The sequence below is a fragment of the Hevea brasiliensis genome, chromosome 10 (assembly GCF_030052815.1).
Source record: "Hevea brasiliensis isolate MT/VB/25A 57/8 chromosome 10, ASM3005281v1, whole genome shotgun sequence".
In the NCBI taxonomy this organism is placed as follows: Eukaryota; Viridiplantae; Streptophyta; class Magnoliopsida; order Malpighiales; family Euphorbiaceae; genus Hevea; species Hevea brasiliensis.
The window spans coordinates 76,028,227-76,050,385 of record NC_079502.1 but is presented as its reverse complement, the minus strand read 5'-3'; positions in this window follow the sequence as shown (position 1 = coordinate 76,050,385).

The window sequence follows — 22,159 nt, the reverse complement described above, 5'->3', positions numbered from 1 at the left end:
GGTTTTACCCCGTTAGTATCCGTGAAGGCTTCTGCTCAAATTGAAACTCGCTCTATCCACTGTGATACTCGTGGAATTTTCCCGATAACATCATGGGGGTAGAATGGGGCTCTCTTGTTCTGATGGGGCAATTTGGGAACCTGTGGCTTTTAGAAAATTAGCTCCTGAGCTAAACTATCACAATACTTGAAGGCCGTAGTAAACTACCTCATAAGATAGAACTATCCAGGTAGGTAGCGCTCACCCGGTGTTAGGAGTCTCCCTACTATAGGACAAAAGGGGCATACTTTCTCTTACCCTATTACGCTTTAATTTCCTTTTGTTCATTTCTTTTGAGGTAATCTTGAATCCTACTAGAACACCTACACATTTTCCTACTTTGATAAATGTGTACGTGTCACTCTGTCAAGATATGATTCAAAGTTACCTAATTTGTCTTACTAACGAATTTTCTGCAGCATTACCAAGCCAAGAGTGCAGTAAAGGATAGGCATCATTTTTATCATGGCATCCTCGAGTCAGTAGGCAGAAAAGGTTCAGAATGCTAAACTTTGGTCCAAATCAGCTCATAGTCCGGTACCCTCACAAAATGATGCTTCCGAGGCATCTGCTAGCTCGCTACCTTCGCTAGATCTGAATAAAATAGAGGTCAGAATGAACGACCTAGAAGTGCATCTAACGGATGGAGGTCGCTTCCCGATCAGGCCAAGGTACGTTTTGAAGAGAAGTACGGGAAGATTGCAACTTTAATGCAAGTCAAGGTCCAAATCCCGGCATTAAAAGCCATGTTGTCGGTTTGGAATCCTAAATATGGGGTATTCTCTTTCAATGACATTGATACGGCCCCCACTATGGAAGAATATCAGGCATTGCTGGGGATCCCATACTCATTGCAGAACCGGATCTACTTACACCTCGAGCATAGGCAAACCTGGAAACGGTTGGCTCATATGTTGGGTTCTCCTCCAGAGGAAGTAAAGTCCAAAGAAACTGCCAAGGGAAAAACACATGGTTGGTATTGGACATACCTCCAGAAATGTTTAGATCAATGCCTCCAAGAGAAACAGTGGGATCGGGCTTCAGTAGCTCTCGCTTTGGGAATCTACGGTGCGATTACATTCCGGGACCATTGGGAATCATAACTTGCAATGCGGTGGAAGTGTTACGGGCGGTGGAAAGGCAGATTAATCCAATACCGCAATCCTTGCGGAGACTTTATTAACCCTTACCTCTGCGGACAACAGGCGGAGGATCCCTTAAGTGTTGTTCTCAATCGTTATACCTCTGGATTATCGGTCACATGTGTCTGTGGAGACAAAAGGATTGACTTGGTACCTTGACCAGCCTCCCATTGAGAAGATGATCCGGTTAGTGATCAGCCGAAGAATGAAAAACAATGATGGGAGCAGTTTTGAGTTTCAATAGCCATGATTCTTGTTGGAGGAAGGCGTGGACATCAAGCCAACCCGTTTTGATCGATGCGAAGGGGTATTCGATCGGTGTCACGATCGAGTAACGGATACACAAGTTACACTCCGGCATTGGTAATGAGGCAGTTCGGCTCAACACAGTCTGTGATCAACATTGAAGAATACCACCAAGGTCGCTTCTACCACGAGCTCAAAGGAGAAGAAGGGTTGAAAAAGGCTCGCAAATCTTGGGAAAACGTCACTCTGATGGAGAGATCGCCTAAGGGCCCAAGCACCTCGGGCGATTATCTTAAATGGAGAGCTGACAGGGACCGAGAACATTCAACTGTGAAATTCGAAGACAGTAACCCGCTCCGAGATGTCCCATTAGAAGAAACGAATGGCCATCTGGATGACTCACTACGAGAGGCTAATACTGAGAACTCACAACTGCAGGAACAAATAAAACAGCTGAAGGGCCAACAGCAGAAACTTAAAAGGAGAGTAAGAAGACTTAAGGAAGAGGTAAGGACCGAAAGGATGGGATTCGAGGAGCAAGAGGTGCAGTGGGAAAAGGAAAAAGACTTTCTTCAAGCTGAGACCAAAGAAACAAAAGTGCAGAATAGTAAGCTTCAGGAAAAGATAAAATACCAAGAGATACTCATCGAAGAGTATAAGCAAGAAAACAAAAAGAAGAAGCTCGAATTGAAAGAACAAGCACTACTCATCAACGATATCTTGAAAGAGTGTGCTAAAGAAAGGAAAGAGAAAGAAAAACAAGCTGCTCTCTATCAAGGACTGAAAGAGAATGTTGACCAGCTGGAGAGAACAATAGCACGGGGAAAACAAGAATTATTAGGAATCAAGTACGCTCTGAAAGCATTCGACCCCGCCAAGCAAGAAGAAAGGTTATATGAGTATCTCAGAAAATGTCATCTTATTATAAAGAACCTTCCAGAGCCTAGGCCAATGTAAAAGATACGATGTACAAATTACTTAGTTAATGAAGTGATTTTTGGACCATTGTTTAGCAAAATTTGTGAATGAATAGTATGACTCCCGTAGGAACTTCCTCGCTAGGGTTATGTGAAAAATTGAAATGCGCTATATGGACAGGTATCATAAATGCGCATTCAATCCCGTCATTCACGGTCAGACTATCAAACGATGCCATGATAAAGCTGAGGCGATTATCCTTTTTACAGATTTCAACCTGGCTCTCAAATGCCACTGTATCCTTCGTCCAGACCAGGACTTTTAGTTTCTTTTCAAAATTCGAAGTTTACTTAAAATTTTCTTTTTTTACCCCTCACAGGAAATCAATATTGCTTCTAACAACGCAAGTCTGACCAAGCACTGCAGTTCAACCCGGTAGTGTACTTAACAAGGTCTCGAACAAGAAAACTAATGGAAGACCAGGAACAAGTACAGAACCTACAGGGGCAAGTGTCTGAACTAAAAGACCAGGTTTCAGAACTTATGAAGATGATGAGGGAGATGTCCCAAAATAGGCCCACTTCTGACCTTAACCTACCATTACCTCCCCCACCTCCTACAACGGTTGATTCTCACTACGCTTCAACCTCCTTCACTTTCCAGCCATCGATCCCGGACCCGACCGTCACTGTCAATCCGGTGACCATAAATAATGACCTACCTTTTTCCTATTACCCGGCTATCTCAAATGCCGAGCCTCACCCTTCAATCCCGATCCCTCCAGTTTACTCCACCCCTCAGCTCCCAGTTGGAGGAGCGCATCATACGGTGGAAGGAGAATATAGGGCGAGAAAGCGAGAAACTATCGGCTCTAGAAGAAAAGGCGAGAGCAATAGAAGGGCTGAACATGTATGGTTCGATCGATGTGTCATCACGAGATTGGTGCGGATGTGGTGGTACCACCCAAATTCAAGGTTCGGATTTGACAAGTACAGGAAACTTCAGATCCCGCATCCACTTGGCAACCTATATTGCCAAAATGTGCGCTTATATGAAGGCGATAGACTTCTCATTCACTTCTTTCACGAGAGCCTCTTGAGCGGCTACGAGATGGTGTATACAATTGGGCGAGAGCAAAGTGCACTCTGGAAGGATTTAGCCGATACCTTCCTAAAGCGGTATAAATTCAATTGTGATGCGGCACCCACAAGGAGGGACCTCGAGACACAGTGCAGAGAAAGGCGGGAAGGTTTCAAGCGGTATGCCCAACGATGGAGGAGAAGGCTGCGAAGTATATCCTCCGGTGACCGACAATGAACTCTGCTCCTATTCATCGAAACATTGAAGGCTCCTACTTCAACTGATGATTGGAAATACCTCCAACAGCTTCTCGGATATCATCAAGTGGTGAGAGAATTGAAGCTAATCGAGAATAGGAAGACTACGAGGAGTTGGTGAGAACCACGTGAAGAAGGCGCGACTTTGGCAAGAATAAGGAGGGTGATGTGCACTCTGTAACCCGTCAGAATAATTACCCCCAATTTTACCAAAATAGATACCGGCCATATCCTCCCTCTCATGGCAAGACCATATCAAACATTCCACCTTCTTTCCTAATTATCCACAACCACGCCCACAATACGCCCCACCTACAAATTTCCAACCAAGACCACCTCCTCCTCCAGCTCAACCTAGACCACCACAGAACAACCCGAGACCTCCAAGGAACACTGATCCACCTATTCCACTAACTCTCAGTGAAATATACCTATACCTTTTCGGTATAAACCAAATTGTGCCAGTCCCCTTGGACCCAATCCGGTAGCCATATCCCGGTGGTATGATGCCTTGCCGTTGTGAGTATCATGGAGGAGCACAAGGGCACTCAACCGACAAGCTGCGGGGCACTCGGAGGAAGAGTGCACGCTTTAATCCAGCGGGTGGTTGAAGATCGAGGAAATGGTTCCCTCCCAATGTTACCTCAAACCCCTTTGCCTAACCACAATGCGGGCAGTGGTGTAAATATGATAGAGTTTAAGGGAGAGGGATCAACACCAGAAGTGGATGAGCTGGTTCCATACTTCGAGGAGATGTTTACTGTAGCAACAAGGGAGGGCTACCTTTGCCCTCAGGTAGCGGGATTCGAAGAGAGTACGAGGTGTCCTTACCATGGAGAAGCGGTGACCACGAGTGCGAGATTGTGAGGTTCGGGCAAGAAGTCCGAACTTATTGTCTCTCGGGGTTACGAGATGCCGGACAAAGTGAAGACGGAAAAAGGAGTGAACACCCTTTGGATACTGACCGAGCGCTTCTACCTCCAAACCTAGAATCACCTTCTCACCCCGGTAGCCTCACGCGTGCTGATTATCCAAACTCCACCTCAGCTCCCCATCACCAATACTCACGCTATCCCTTGGAACTATAACTTCCAAGTTTTTACTCAGGGAGCGTCAAGCAGTACATCCGCTCCTAGTCTTGCCTCACCTCCGGCACCACCAAAACCATGTTTCGCTCCTCACGAGCACTTCAGAATGACTTATGCTGGACCTGCTAGCAACATTACTCCCCAAACCAGTTCTCGGCCCGTTATTGCAACGAAATCCTCTCCACCTGAGCAAGAAGTCGAGTTTATAACTCGAAGTGGGAGGTGTTACGGGAACGAAGAAAGAGAGAAGAGAAAAGGAAAAGTAAAAATGGGAGAGTCATTCAGAAACACGGAAGAAGAGGTTGAGAAAACAGGGGAAGCAGAGCCTATTGAGCACAAGGAAGATGAAGAACTGCTGCTCCAAATAATGAAGCAGAGCGAGTATGATGTGGTGGAGCAGTTGAGAAAAACACCCGCCCGGATTTCACTGTTATCACTGATCCTGAGCTCGGAAGTGCACCGACAAGCCTTACAAAGAATCCTGGATCAAGCATTTGTGAACCCCGACATTACTCCGGGGCAATTTGAGAAGATAGTAGAACAAATCCAGGCATCCAGCTTTGTAGCCTTTTTTGAAGAGGAGGTAGACCCCGCAGGCCTAGGGCACAATAAAGCTCTACATGTAACTGTGAAGTGTAAGGGTTGTATAGTGGCCAAGGTCCTCATCGATAACGGATCAGCCCTCAATGTACTGCCTAGCGCTACCTTAGCCAGGCTGCCGGTCGACCAATCATATATACGTCAGAGTGCTATGGTGGTAAGAGCCTTTGACGGTACCGGGAAGAAGGTCTTTGGGAGACATTGACTTGCCAATCCTAGTCGGTGCATGCACTTTCAACGTCACGTTCCAGGTGATGAACATTGAGCCGCTTACACTATCTTTGTTGGGAGGCCATGGATCCATTCGCGAATGCTATTCCTTCGACTTTGCACGGAAGATCAAATACATTAAGGACGGCAAAATCATCACGTGAGGCGAAGAGGCCATCTTGGTCACCAAGCGCAATCACTTCCCTATGTGGAAGCGGTAGAGAATCGTTGGAGAGTTCTTTCCAGGCCCTTGAACTGCAAGATACCGGGAAGGAGGGGGCTATGGCTATGGTAGCCAAAGTGCTGTCAAAGAACGAGTATGAAGAGGGTAAAGGCCTAGGCGCCACGTTACAAGGGATCGTGGAACCCATACCGGCTATTCAGAAGGTGGGTCGTAGTGGTTTGGGATATGAGGAGGATGCCCTCGTGGATGGGCGATTCTGGATGAGGAAAATACTTCGGGATCAGAGGTTTGACCAGAAGATGGGAAAGATGAAAATAGTCCCGAGGATCACGGAGATCTTCACCAAACCGGTCATTCAACATCCGGCAAATACAGAAGAATCACCCGATGATCCATCCATCGATGTCATCCAACTGGACTCCTTGTATGAGGCCCTAGTCTCGCCAGTAGTTGAGGGGCAGGAGCTGAACAACTGGACAACGGAGGATATCCCTGTACTCAATCTCGAGTAAAGTACCTCTGGTTATCTACACTTGATCACTTTGTCCATGGTGACAAGTGTAATACTGTAAATGGACCTTTTCTTATGGCAATATTATTAATGAATTGATAGCGCATTTTTAAATCCAACACTCTCTTTCTTTCCTTTTTAAATTCCATCCTTATAACATGTTCTATTCTTTATTCATTCAGGACCATTCATCAATTAACACCTAATAATCCAATAGACTCAGAAATCCCTCAGTTAATTTTGAAATCCCCATAAGCGCCATTACTTCAAGTGATTACGAGGAAGACCTCACGAAAAGACGATGAAAAGATGAACCCTCCTCATGCCTTGTGAAAGCGAAAGCGCACAATAAACTTAGGCACGGAGGAAGTAAAAGGAACTTAAGGTAGTGGAGAGTAAGGAATTGGGAGATATGATCATGCAGCAAGGAATTCCTCGATGTGTTTTCTGGAGCTATGATGATATGGTGGGTTTGGACCCTCGGATAATGCGCACAAAATTCCCTTAATCCGGGAACAATTCGATGCGAGAAACTAAGGAGAATGAACCCGATACCTTTGCTCAAGGTTCGGGATGAAGTCAAGCGATATGGCCGGATTCTTGGAAGTGGTCAAATATCCCCAATGGGTGGCTAACGTCGTTCCGGTAATGAAGAAGGACGGGAGAGTCAGAGTGTGCGTTGACTACAGGGACCTTAATAAAGCTAGCTTGAAAGACGATTTCCCTCTCCCCCACATTGATGTGTTAGTTGACAATGCTGCGGGATTGGGCAGGTGTTCGTGTATTGATGGGGCATCAGGGTACAATCAGATCCCAATGGGCCGAAGAAGACAAGGATAAAGCGCTTTCATCACTCAATGGGAGTATTACGCTATCGGGTCATGCCCTTCGGGTTGAAAAATGCAGGGGCTACTTACCAGCGCGCAATGGTCACATTATTCCATGACATGATGCATAAAGAAGTGGAGGTGTACGTGGATGATATGATCATCAAATCCCGGGGAGAAGAGAGCCACGTTCAGGTGATGAGGAGGGTATTCGAAAGGCTCAGGAAGTACCACTTGAAGCTGAACCCTGCTAAATGCATATTCGGAGCTAAATCGGGAAAGTTGTTGGGATTCATAGTAAGCGAGAAAGGGATAGAAGTAGATCCAGACAAGGTTCGAGCTATTCAAGAAATGCCATCCCCAAAGACAGAAAGGGAGGTGCGCAGTTTTCTAGGAAAGTTGAACTACATTTCAAGATTTATTTCTAATCTCACTGCCAAAGCTGAGCCTATTTTTAAGCTACTCCGGAAGAACAACTCTACTCAATGGGATTCAGTTTGTCAAGAGGCTTTTGAGAAAATCAAGCAGTATTTGTCAAACCCACGATGTTGGTCCACTTTGTGGCGAGCGGGCCTCGATCTGTACATGGCGATCCAACGAATTCTATGGGATGTGTTTTGGGACTGAAGGATGATACCGGCCGAAGAGAGAGGGCCATTTATTACCTAAGCAAGAAATTCAACGATTGTGAGTCAAGGTATTCTTCCTTAGAAAAGACTTGCTGCGCGTTAGCCTGGACAGCAAATCGCCTCAAGCACTACATGTTGAATCACAAGACATGGCTCATCTCCAGGATGGATCCTATTAGATATGTATTCGAGAGCCCATTCGTGCCAGGAAGGATAGCCAAGTGGCAGGTTATACTCTCGATGCGACATAGTCTACATGACCAGGAAAGCGGTAAAAGGCAGCGTAATTGCTGACCTCCTAGCAGAAAATCCTATCCAGGATTATGAAGCTCTGGATTTTGAGTTCCCTGATGAGCATATTAATGAAGTAGACTGCGAAGAGGAAGGATCAACCGACGTATGGGAAATGTATTTTGATGGGGCAGTCAATTTATCCGGAAATGGAATCGGAGCTGTATTGGTATCCCCGGACGGAAAACACTTCCCGATAGCTGTCAAGTTGAGGTTTGACTGTACCAACAATGTCGCAGAGTATGAAGCTTGTGTGATGGGTCTACAAGCTGCTATCCAAATGAAAATCAGAAAGTTGGAGGTGTACGGAGACTCGGCTCTGATAATTTATCAAGTCAAGGGAGAATGGCAAACTAAGGATCCCAAGTTGATCCCATATCAGAAGTACTTACTGGAGCTGATCAAGGAATTCGAAGAAATCTCTTTCACTCATCTTAGCAGGGACAAGAATCAATTTGCCGATGCTTTAGCTACTCTAGCCGTTATGGCCCAAATGGAAGAAGGGCAGACAACTCAAGCATTGAGGGTTAAAGCAAGGGATGAACCAGCCTACTGCTTCACGATTGAAGAAGAACCCGATGGAAAGCCTTGGTATCATGACATCCTGGTCTACTGTAGAACCAGAGAATTCCCCTCAGGGGCAACCAAAAATGAAAAGAAGATGATTCGGAGATTAGCATTGGGATACTTCCCCAGTGGAGAAACCCTATACAAGAGGAGCTCCAACGGCGAATTACTGAGATGTGTAGATGCAAAAGAAGCAAAAAGAATCCTCTTTGAGACACATGAGGAAATTGTGCGAACCATGCCAATGGACACAAGATGGCAAAGCAAAAAATGCGACGTGGGTATTTTTGGACCACAATGGAGAGCGATAGCAACGAGTATATCCGGAAGTGCAAAAACTGTCAGATCTATGCATATCCGATAAACGTCCCACCTCATAAACTGTTCAACCTCGTCTCACCATGGCCTTTCGCAATGTGGGGCATCGATGTGATCGGTCCTATCAATCCTAAGGCATCCAATGGGCACAGATTCATCCTAGTGGCCATCGACTATTTCTCCAAATGGGTCGAAGCAACGTCATACGCCCACATCACACAGAACACGTTTCTCAAATTTTTCAGAAGTAATATCATCTGTCGGCATGGTCTCCCGAATGAAATTGTCACTGATAATGCCAAGAACTTGAATGGACCGAAGATTCAGGAACTATGTGATCGGTACAAGATTCGGCATCTCAATTCCTCCCCGTACCGTCCCCAGATGAATGGAGCGGTGGAAGCCGCTAACAAAAACCTCAAGAGGATAATCCGGAAAATGACGGTCACGTATAGGGATTGGCATGATATGCTTCCCTACGCTCTTCATGCATACCGAACTTCCGTAAGAACCTCGACCGGGGCAACTCCGTACTCACTGGTTTATGGGATGGAAGCAGTACTCCCTATTGAAATTGAAATCCCTTCCCTAAGAATCCTGAAGGAGTCAGGAATTGATGAGTCATAATGGATTCAGTCAAGGTTAGATCAGTTAAACTTGCTTGATGAGAAAAGGTTAGCAGCAGCATGTCATGGGCAATTATATCAGAGGAGAATGGCTAGGGCATTTAATAAAAGCGTCCGCCCACGCGAATTCCAACCCGGGGACTTAGTTCTGAAGAAAGTGCTGTCAAACCAAAACGATCCCCAGGGCAAATGGTCACCAACCTACGAGGGACCTTATGTGGTTAAAAAGGCATTTTCCGGAGGAGCCTTGATCTTGACCCAAATGGACGGCGAAGAGTTTCAGAGACCCGTGAATGCCGACACTGTCAAGAGGTATTATGCATAAACGAGTAAAGGATGAAAACCCGAAAGGGCGTCCAAAAAAAAAAAAAAAAAAAACTTGGGGTGAAAACCCGAAAGGGCATCCCAAGAACCAAAACGGAGAAATAAGGAAGGGGGTATGAAACCAAGGATGGAGACCGTTACGACAGGAGGCTTCAGAGAACTTGAAATAATGGCAGTTAAAAGACTTCAAAACCAACTATAAGGATTATGTGAAATCTATCCTTGTACCTTCCCTTTCAAAGTCTATCCATGTTTCTCTTGAAGCCATAATAAAGTCATACTTTATTCCTTCTGCTTTTGTTTTCCTATTTACTCACCTTTAATACTGTCCTTTATCTTTGTTTAATGTGCTATTAATTAGTTAAATTTTTGCCATAAGATTTTAATTCAAAAATTGATAACCTCACGTACTTTATTATGAGATTTGCAGGGAATGGCCGTTCAAAAAAAAAAAAAAAAAAAAAAAAAAAAAAAGAGGTGAAAACCCGAAAGGGCGCTTCTGGTTAAATGGACGGAAAGAAAGTGAAAACCCGCGAGGGCGCTTTCCATAGAATAAAATCGGGAACAGAAGAGGGGCATTTGAACAAATGGGGTTATAGGTCAAGTCTTGCAACTTCTTTTCCGTTAATCGTCGGCCTTCGGTATCTTGTTAAGTACACTTCATCAGGGAAGAACTTCATGTGTCAGGGTTAGACTTGCCTTGTAAGTTGATTTTAATTTCTTGCAATTTACATTTCCACCATCAACCTCTGGTTCCTTGATCTAAGTTGATTTTAAATTTCCTGCAATTTACATTTCTGCTATCAACCTCTGGTTCCTTGATCTAAGTTGATTTTAATTTCTTGCAATTCACATTTCCACCATCAACCTCTGGTTCCTTGATCTAAGTTGATTTTAATTTCCTGCAATTTACATTTCTGCCATCAACCTCTGGTTCCTTGATCTAAGTTGATTTTAATTTCTTGCAATTCACATTTCCACCATCAACCTCTGGTTCCTCGATCTAAGTTGATTTTAAATTTCCTGCAATTTACATTTCTGCTATCAACCTCTAGTTCCTTGATCTAAGTTGATTTTAATTTCTTGCAAATCACATTTCCACCATCAACCTCTGGTTCCTTGATCTAAGTTGATTTTAATTTCCTGCAATTTACATTTCTGCTATCAACCTCTGGTTCCTTGATCTAAGTTGATTTTAATTTCATGCAATCTACATTATCTGGTTTTAAATTTCATGCAATTTACATTTCTGTTATCAACCTCTGGTTCCTCGATCTAAGTTGATTTTAATTTCCTGCAATTTACGTTTTATGTCATCAACCTCTGGATCCTTGATCTAAGTTGATTTTAATTTTTATTCCCCGATTCTTTGATCCAAGTTAATTTGGGTCTAACTTCTGTTGCCTATTTCTAGGTCACAAACACCTAATCGCCCAAAATATGAGTCGGAATCTTTACATAATTCCTATACGGAAATTTTTCCTTTAATAGAAATTATGTAAAGAGGGGCAGCTGTCGACAGCTTATTTTGGCCGACCCCTAGAATCAATAAAAATTCTTCTTTGAACAGCTAATCACGTTTCCGATCCCTCTTTGATAGGCGGTCACATTTCCGATCTCTCCTCACAAAGAATTGAATCAATGCTAAGTCCTCACATTCATTAAAGCCTCGCCGATCTCTCAAATCATTTACCGACCTCTCAAACCCGTTGTCGAATTTCCGGACCTGTCGAGTATATTCCTGATCTCTGTTGATAAAATGAACTGACAATAGATCTTTTCCTACCTGTTTTATTACCGACCTCCTTTCCAAATGTTTAAGAGCTAAAGTTTTGGTTCGATTTAATGAGGATTCAGATCTTAAGTGTTCGAGTTAAATTTTCAATCAAGTTCCGTTCAGCATTTCTTCCCTACCGATCTCGTGCTTAAAGTACTTTCCGATCTCTTATACTTAGAATAATAATCGCATTTAGTTTTCGATTTGCTGTGCTCATACAATCAAATACTCAGACAAACAATGGTTTAAAATTTTCCGATCACAACCATTCATTGAACAAAGAGGCATTTCATTTTATATCATAATTTGTACAAGTTATTCGGCTGGGGGATCACCCCCAGCCTGATCTACATTCTGCTCACTCTCTCTCTCACCCTCGGCTTCCTCCTCACTGTCCTCATCATCGCCCTCGGGAGCCAGGTCGGCCATCCAGGAGAAGTCCTCTTCAGGGTAGCGCTTCTGGAGTTCGGCCAAGAGGTCCTTGTGAGCATTCACATAGGCTCCGGCTATCCCTGTCACCATCTCTTCGTCCTTCTCCTTAAGCTCTTCGTCCTTCTCCTTAAGCTCCTCATCCTTCGCCTTAAGCTCCTCGTCTTTCTCCTTAAGCTCCTCGATGAGTTGGGTGACCTGAGCAGCTTCGTTGGCCTGAAGCGCCTGGACTTCTCCGAGAGCCCGATCCCTTTCAGCCAGGACACGAGTCTGTTCGGCCAGCCTGTCTTCATAGTACTTTGCCCGTCCCTCAACTTGAGATATATAATCCCGAGCGGATGAGAGTTGGGATCGGAGGGAAGCCAATTCCTGATTTTTCTTCCCGATCTCTTTACCCAGACGCTGGACCTTTTCCCAAACCATGGTCTGATTCACCAGGCACTCCACATTCAGACTCATGGAGTGAGTCAAGATATCATCAAGGCTGCTCGAGGATAGCCTGTCCCGATCCTCCCGAAGAAAGATGGAAGACCCCAAGACTTGGGCAAAACCAGGGTTCTCCCGTACAGTCCGGTTATTCTTCAAAGACTCCATTAACTTTTGGGCGCCACGAGAGGAGGTCCTCCCAGAAGATTGAGAAGGCCCCCTTTCCGTGCTTGGGACAACTGAAAGGGTCGGAGGCTGCTCTTCCGATCTAGGAGGAGATCGGACAGCTTCAGTGGTTGGCAGATCCGAAGGTGGAGGCGGGTCCCCTTGTACTTCCCCAGGTTCACGACCAGGTGTTCGAAGCATTTCCGAACGCTTCATCTCTTTTATCTTCCGGGAGATCTCCCTTTCCTTCTTCCGCTTCCTAGAACCCTCACCACCCGCCATACCTGCACAGAAAAGAGGTTAGTGAGATCGCTAAGGTCCTGAGAACTGAGATATAGAAAATACCAATGCCGAGGTCAGAGAGCGGAAGTTCGCGATCTCGGCCGGTGATTAGCTGCATGGTCCAATGGTGTAGTTCGCGATCCACGCATTTGGACAGGAATATTTTAGAGTGGCGGCCTGACTCTTCAGATCCATCACTATTAAGCCTTCCTCTTGACTCAGGGTAATGTGTTTCGGAAGCAGGGGCCCCTGGTACCACCAGCTACGAGGAAAGTCCTCAAAGCAGCTCGGATCTTTACTCCTCAGAATGAAGAACCGGTTCTTCCAATTCTTAAGGGATGAGGGCAGATCGGAAAAGAGCCCGCAATGAGGCTTCGCCTGAAAGAACCAGTGTTCGTCATCCTTTCGGCGAGTTAGTGCATGCGGCTCGGCGAACACCTTAGCCGTGAGTCGATTCCCTTAGCTCGGCATAGACCTCGGAAAGCTACCAAGATCCGCCACGAGTTGGGGTGAATTTGAACAATGGATGCTCGGTGAAGTTTTAGGACCTCCTTATAGAAATCATCTAGAGGAACCTCGGCCGGCCTTTAAGCTGTTCCTCATACACCATAACCATGTCATCCTCTTCAAAAGAATGATCGACACGAAGATCGCCATGGCACTTGATCGGCTCATATGAATCGGGACAAATATTGTATTCTTAAACAAGCGATTGCGATCGGATTCTCGAAGAAGCGGAAGCTTCGTCTATAGGAAGGGTCTCTCTCCTTGAAGTAGGTGCAAGCCTTGATGGTATGACCCGCCCCAGGCACAGGCGAGAGACCCTAGGGGGTTTAGGTTGCGTGCTTGGCCTGACTACCTCTTCTTCATCGGAAGACCATGAAAACTGAATGGAAGGGGGGCTCGCCGCTCTCTGACCTTCGGCACCGCTCATTTTCAAAAGAAACAAAGAATTTAAACTAAAAAGGATCAAAGCCCTTACCGGAGTCTGATCGGCGTCGGAAGAACTTGAGAAAGCGAGAGAACTTCAAAGTTGTGAGCAGGGGATTGAAAATGGAATGAGAGAACAAGCGGCTAACCCTCCGCCCCTATTTATACTAGTCCGAGCATTTAATGCTCGCGAGGTTCTAAGCGCGCATCGATTGGTGGGACTCGGCAAATGTTACGACACTTCTCTCAAATATCCGAATGTTCAGAGATCGGTTAATTGGAGATTGGCATAATAAGATCAGTTAAGTGTCATTCAGGTAAAGAACCAGATCGGATAACCACATTAGAGATCGGAAAAATAATCAATGCAAAAATAATAAGATGATAACCGATAAAATAAAGTCTTTATTTTCAAAAGATCGGAATAGATCATTTGTGCGATCTCTAGGGATCGGATTACACTAACATTGGATCACATCATTTCTGTGATCTCTATAGATCGGATTGCATTGAAAATAAAATACATCATTTGGGCGATCTCTAGGGATCGGATTATGATAAAGGTCTAATTACATCATTTGGGCGATCTCTAGAGATCTGATTACATTGAAGGATTACATCATTTGGGCGATCTCTAGAAAGCGGTGGAACATCCTATCTAAAGGCCTATGTCAAAGCCTAGTCTCGTGGGTGAATCAAAAGACGTGTTTGACAGAGACCGTGTTGACATCGGATAGATGTGCGGCTTAGATGGGGTGACTATGACTCCCATGAAGATGAGAGACATCGTCACCGATGTTACCACCGAAACCGACCAGGCCGGAACACCCAATGTGGAGGAAAGACGCCGGAACACCCAATGCGATGAGAAGCGAATGAACTCGGTTGAGCGACTCGAGATCGGTACAACCGAGGTCCGCAATACAGATCGGTCAAATCCGATCCTCTCACCATCGTCAGTTAAGGTCATTCGATCACCGGGATCGTAAATTTTCAGACGGTGCGTAAAAGAGCCCATCGGAAAAAGATCAAAGCCACAGTTATAGCCAGAACTTCCACCGGAGCAGCTAGAAACGAGGGTAAGTAAGAAAGGAAGAGAGGAAAGTCGATGAAGAAAATGTCTCCGTCGGCGGTATATATAGGGAAAAATGAGCATTTATTGCTAGCGAAAGCAAGCGGGCGGCTTGGGAATCGAGGACAATTAATGCTTTGACGAACCGGACCAGAGAAAAGGAGAGATCGGAATAATAGATCGGAAGGTGGGAGACCAGCATGAAAGGTCGGAAAGAACATGTGAAAGAGATCAGAAAGAGGAGGGATCGGTAGGCAAAAAGAATAAGACAAATTCCAATAACCGTCGTAAATCGAGAATGCCGAGGTAGTTAAGGCGTTGCAGACGAGATCTCACCGCACGCCTAAGAATCCCCCGCAATGCTGACAGGTGCCAGGGTATGTCATGACAGTCCTGTACATCCCAATCTCCACCGTTGATCCCACTTGTAAGGACAAACCCGGAACCCTTAGATCAAGAGAGAAGACGACAATACCAGCGTCTTTCGCTCTTAACCCTCGGATCGTTCCGGACAAGGAAATTTGGGACCGTCAGATGGAAAGAAGAAAAGGACAAATATTATGAAGAGTGATCTCAACCATTCATTTCGATTCTCTTTAATTCCTGAACCTCCGATCATGTCCTTCGAAATCTTGACCCTCCATCTCCCTCAAAATAAATCCTGACCCTTCACGAAGAGCACCCGATTCCTATAAATACCTGCATAAAAACTGTTCAAGGGGGGCAAGAAAATAGAAAAGAGGTTGTTATTATAGCAGAGGAACTCGGAAAGTTCATTTAGTTTGTTACTCTGCTATTTAGAAGTATCGATCAAAAAGACTTTTGAAACTAGTTTTCTGAAGTGTTTTCTTGAAAAGATTCTGAATACTGGAACTCTACATTTCCAGTTTGTTCATTATCTGGTCATACTCTCACTTTCTGCCTTTTATTATCTCTGTTTTCGCTGTCCAAGCTCAATATCACTCGTTTCTTTTGATCTGATTGCATTTTAGCTAAGTACTCTCCAGTTCACGAAGAACACCGCTCTCGAGCTAATCGGTCCCTTTGTCTTATCCTGCTTGCCACCCCATAACTATTTTAGCGATCCGGTTCCTCACGGTAGAGTCCATATTCTTTATTTTACGTTATTTTCCACACTTTCTTTGTTCTTCATACATCCGTAACTTTCTTCAAGGTTATTTTGTACAAGAGAACCCAAGAAAAATGTTATTGTAAGAGTTCATGCTACTGTTTTATTAAGTATCTACATTTACTTTCCGCATTTTCCTGTGTTCTTCTTACGTCTACTATTTTCTTCAAGATCACTTCTGCACAAGCAATCCCCAAAGAAAGTCACTCTCAAATCATCTTTTAGTGATCAGTTCATTTTATTGATCTCCGTCATCTCTGAAAGCAAGTTTTCTAACTCCTAGTAATATGTAAATGGTTGGGTAAACATAGGTAACTGTAACTTAGGGGTCTCTTTTAAAAGAGAGAACATGAATAACACGTCAGGAAGATAGCCAAACTATTGGGCCGACGTAAACAGCAATTCGACAAAGATGTCATAAAGTGGAATAAGACCAAAGTAAACGAAACAGAGTAGATCGGTCATTAATAGATATTGGTAAAATGAACGCAGGGAAGGTCGGTAAATCAAGTCTAGTTTTCCCTATCCAGGTGTCGAGAAGCCTTATCCCCAGCATCTTAGAACGCCAGAATCCTTAGCTTTAGGTTCTTATGTCATATAGTTGAAATTAAAAATCCGGGAGATCGGAGAAATCCCTTCCAGGCTCCTGTTAATCTGAAAGAGATTGGAAGAGAGTTCTTGTCCAGTCTCAATCCAAAATTTTAATAAACGTAAAAAGAGATCGGAGGAGAGTTCTTATCCGGTCTCAACTCAAAACATTAACAAATAACTCTAAAGGAGATCGGAGGAGGGTTCTTATCCGGTCTCCCCTTAAAATTTTAATAAATAACTTAAAAGAGATCGGAGGAGGGTTCTTATCCGGTCTCAACCCAAAATTTTAACAAATAACTCTAAAGGAGATCGGGGGAGGGTTCTTATCCGGTCTCCCCTTAAAATTTTAATAAATAACTTAAAAGAGATCGGAGGAGGGTTCTTATCCGGTCTCCCCTCAAAATTTTAATAAACAACTTAAGAGAGATCGGAGGAGAGTTCTTATACGATTCTCACACCCGTTCACTAAGGTTGTCTCATTTACTTATGTATCTGGGTGATCCAAATTTAGTGAAAAATCAAATATTCCTTCTACCAAAAGGATTAACATTGCCGTCTAAGCCTTCCTAACTAATTTATAAAGGACGCAGAATTAAATCTACTTACCCTTATTAAGGGATGAGGTGGGGTGCCTAACACCTTCCCCACCCGTTTACGGACCCCGAACTTAGAATCTCTGTTTTGAAGTGGTTTCATTTTTAATTTAACTTCTCAAATGGTTTTCTTTAGTTTCCCTCAAAACTAAGGTGGCGACTCCTCACTCTTTCCCACTTCGGTGAGTGATCGTCCAGGCGACCGCAAAATCCCTTGCGACACTGGTTATCATAGATGGCTGGAGAACCTTTCTAAAGAGGTACCTGGAGTCTCCATCAATTAAAGTACCCCACTGCATCAAGGTCCAAGCCATAAACTACTTATTGTTTGAAGGTGAGCTTTTCCGAAAGGTCTCTGATAGCTTATTGCTCAGATGCTTTGGTTCTCCTAAGGCCATGAGAGTTGTGCAGTAGGTTTATGAAGGGATCTGTGAAGCACACCAAGCAGGTATCAAGATGAGATGGCTCATTAAGATACATGACTATTATTGGTTAAAGATCCTAAAGGATTACATAACTTATGCCAAGGGTTACTGAAAGTGCCAAAGATATGGTGCAGTGAAGAGGAAACCAACAGAGGAGATGCACCCTGTCTTAAAGCCATGACCATTCAGATGTTGGGCTATCAACCTCATAGGTAAAATTCATCCAACATCTTCAATGGGCCATACTTTTATTATGGTAGCAACAGGCTACTTCACCAAATGGGTAGAGGCAGTACTTGAAAAAAAGGTAGAACAAGGCAATGTGATCAAGTTTATTAAAGAGCATATCATTCACGGATTTGGAATTCCTTAAACCATTATAATTGACCAAGGAGCAATGTTCACTAGTCAGGATATGAAGGACTTTATAGAAAACTATGGCATAAAGCTGCTCACCTCAACTCCATACTATGCTCAAGCTAATGGGCAAGCAGAAGCATCCAATAAGGTCTTGTTGGCATACTGGAGAAAATGATTGACCAAAACCCAAGAGAGTGGCACCCACTCTTATCAGAGACCTTGTAGGCATACAAGACTTCTAAGTGAGATGCAACACAAATACGCCCTTTTGCCTTGATATGTGGGCATGATACAGATGAATACAAGACTCCTAATGAAGATTGTAGTCCCTTCACTTAGGATCTCTCTATAAAATGGTCTTACTCCAAATGAATACATTTAGGCTATGGCCATGGAGTTGGAGGACTTGGATGAAGTATAAATGCAAGCGTTCAATCACATGGTTGCACAAAAAAGGAAGTTGTCAAGGATCTACAATAAAAGGATTCAAAGGAAAAATTTCCAACAAGGAGACCTAGTCTAGAAAACTATGTTACTTGTTAGTGCTAAAGATAGGAAGTTTGGCAAATGCTATCTAAGCTAGGAAGGATCCTTCCAAGTTCATCTGCTACTAAGAGGTAATGCTTATTGGTTAGTAAGTCTTGCAGGAGAGCCACATAAAAAGTTAATAAATGGTAAGTACCTAAAGAAATACTTTCCCACTATGTGGGAAATGTAAGAAAAGCAAATAGAAGAAAACAATTAAGGCTGACACACAGCCTCATTAAAGTTGACCCCACGATTAGCATAGTACTGCTGCATAGAACAATGTAATGAAAGTTGACATAATGGCTAGATATTCAATGTAATCACATGCAGATAAAATAAGCTTTGTAATTAAAGTTGGCTTTTTTGGCTATTTACAGAATATATGAATAAATAAAGCCAACACATAGTTACCATTTAGCTATCAAAATCAATGATATCATTAAAATATGTAAATGTTCTATAGGTGAAATCAGTACACTGGCTATAAAAACCAAGAATCAAATGTCATGGTCTATAAAAAAGATAAGATAAAGTCGCAAAGGGTTGTCCAACAGTCCTGGTAGAGGCTAAGAACTCTGAGCATGACTAGTGCTGCTGAATCATAGCCTCTGTAAGTGCAGTCAGCTCCCTCAAGGCCTCACCCTCAAAAAGATCCTACCCCTGTTGATCATGTGATTAAGAAGAAAATCTTCCTCCTATTGCATAACCTTCTTTGTCTTCAGCTCTATAATCTCTACTTTCAAATGAGATAATTGCCCTTCTAGGCTAGCCACCTTGTCCCTAATGACCTTTGCCTTATCTTCCCTCTCTCTAGCCTGGATCACATAAGATTGAGCTTTCTAAATAAGCTCCTTGAACTTAGCATGTCGGGTGGTGAAGGTAGTAATGGAAGGAGAGAGTGATGCAAAAGATTGACTCTTCTTTGTATAAGCAATAAGGATCTTAGCAACCTATGCTTGGGCATTCTAGAGCACTGTGCCTACAACAGTCAGACTAGACAAAGTCGAAAGTAATGAAGACCTCTGCTCATCTATGTGAGAACTAAGCTCTATAGACAATAAGTAGCATAGTTGATCCTTAACCACTATAATTGTGGGCTCAAAGTGCCTAGCAGTAAGATGAGTACTAGAAGAGTTGCTAGAGAACTTAGTTAGGAAGGAGAAGCCAAGATCCTAAAAGGATCAACTACATTAACCAAGGTGACAACCTTATGACTCGTGACAATAGAAGAGCTAAGAGTGGAAAAAGTCACTGGAGTTGGAGGAAAAGTAGTAAGAAACTATAAGAAGTAAGGTAAATACCAGCTTAAGTCACAGAAATAAATTTCGATCAAAGGAATAGTACATACCTCTGGGTAAGTGAAGGAAGGGATATCCCTAGGAGGTTCATCATCTCCAATGTCTGTCACTTCCTGAGCAGCATGCTCACTCTGATTACTAGCAGTACCCTGTATCTTCTCATAGGTCCCTAAACATCGCTTAGTGAAAGCATCTCTAGTGGGGGCAGTATCAATATTTGAGGAAGTCTTTAAATCAGCACCACTAGTATCTGAAACCTCCACTGGTACAGCAGGAGAAGCCTAAGGCTTCTTAGCCTTAGGCACATGTTGGCCTGATCGCCTAACAAGACGTAAAGAATAACCTTTTTGTTATTTCTTCTAAGAAGGGGGAGGCTTCCTGATCTTGGGCCTATACTCCTTAGCCAGTGTCTTTATCTTCTTTGCTTGAGGTGGCTTTGATTGAGTTGGAGCACCTTGTTGCTTCTTGGAAGGAGGCATAGGCCTTAGAGAGGTTGCCTTCTGCACTATGGCAATGGAAGGGGAGTGTGGCAGAAAACCTAAAAGAAATAGCAAAAGTTAGGAAGAGCACAAGTACAATATGGTAAGAAAAGTAAAAATAGCGGGTACCTATAGCCAAGGGTCTAACAACAGCTTCATGGAACTTGGAGGACCATTAGCTTTGGAAGGTGTGAAAGAGACAATTAATAGATTCCAGAAGGATCATTTGGCATACATTCTATAGCTGTTTAAGCTTGAAATAGTAGTTGGCCACATTTACTAGAGACGATAAAGTAATTCTGGGACCAGTGGTCAAGTTGGCACGAATGAAAATGTCAGAAGGGATGACGGCACTAGAGGGAATGCATGTACAACTCAAGTCCAGGCTTAACTATGTGCAGATGCATGCCAAAAGTAGTACCAATGTAAGTGCTAGATAGAAGTAATAAAAGCTCAGTGACTTATAAAATCATCAGTGAAAAAGGCCTTAGAGTGGATAAGCCAGGAAGGAAGGCAACAGACTCAAGGGCCTCAACATCATTAAAAGGTGTGAAGCTAGTGAAGTCATCAGTAGGTAATTAAACCAGGAACTTCAGCACTCAGCCCTCATCTAAGGTACAGGCCAAGGACATAACCCTTCTGCCAAAAACACTATTAATAAAAGATGGTGGAGTTTTTAATAGTTTTGGGAAATATGAGAAGAACCATAGTTGCACATCTAGAATGCACCATTTACTTTACTTTATGGAGCATCAAACACCATAATAGATAGAGACTTGAAAATAAAAGCCAATAGCATATTGCAAATAGTGCAAGGCTGACTTGTAGCAAGAGAATGAGCTAAAGGCAGGCACTCATTGGGAAGACATCTAGAGGAGGGGCAAAAAAAAAATATACATGCAAATCAAGCACTAGATGAACAGGGTGTGGTTAAACTAGCTGGTACTGGTGCCGTAGTCAATCAAGCCACTATAGGAAGTAAATTTATCTAGCTTCTTGAACTTTGAAGGCAACTCTATGAAGGCATTGGATACCTCCTTGCCAACAATGGGAAGGCCTGTGAGAGCCTTAATGTCTTTTAGAGTGATTGACATAGGCCTCATTAGTAGAGTGAAAGAGTTACAAGATTTGGACCAAAGCTTAAAAAAACTAGCCATTAACCTAAGACAAAAAGGAGGCACATATCTAGTCAGCTTCATAAAGTCATAGATACCTAGACAAACTTTTAGGTGTTAGAGAAGTGAGGTTGGAATCTATCTATTCATGCCTCCCAACTTGATATTGCTAAAGCGTGGAAGAGTTTGCAATTCTTGCCCAACTAGCAATTTCTAGTACTCTCTTAGAGGAAAAGGAGGAAGTGGAATGGCTTGAGAAGAGCCAAGGGACCAACAGTGGCAACCTCTACCACAAGAGCCTACAAAAAGAGAAGTAATTAATATAAGTTATTTGGGTAAAACATCTATATGGATTGAACAAAGCAGTGAAAGTACAAAATACTTACTGAGAGTGGACTTAGAGGTGGAATAACCTTGGTCCTCCTAGAGCTGGTACTTACAGTCTTTGAGGTGCTAGTACCTATAAAAGCAATGGTAGGTACCTAGTGAATTAAAAATCAGACAAAGTTTCCTCTATAAAATAGACATCTAGAAAATTGGTTCCTAAATTATGAACCAATTCTCATAACTAATGATCAAACACAACTTGTAGAAGTACACTTATACAGAGTTTAGAAGTTACCTCTTGTAGTGAGAGAAAACAAGTTAGTGTTGGGTAGGGGAAAAGCTGGTGGAGTGTAGACACGCAAGTAATAGAAGAAGG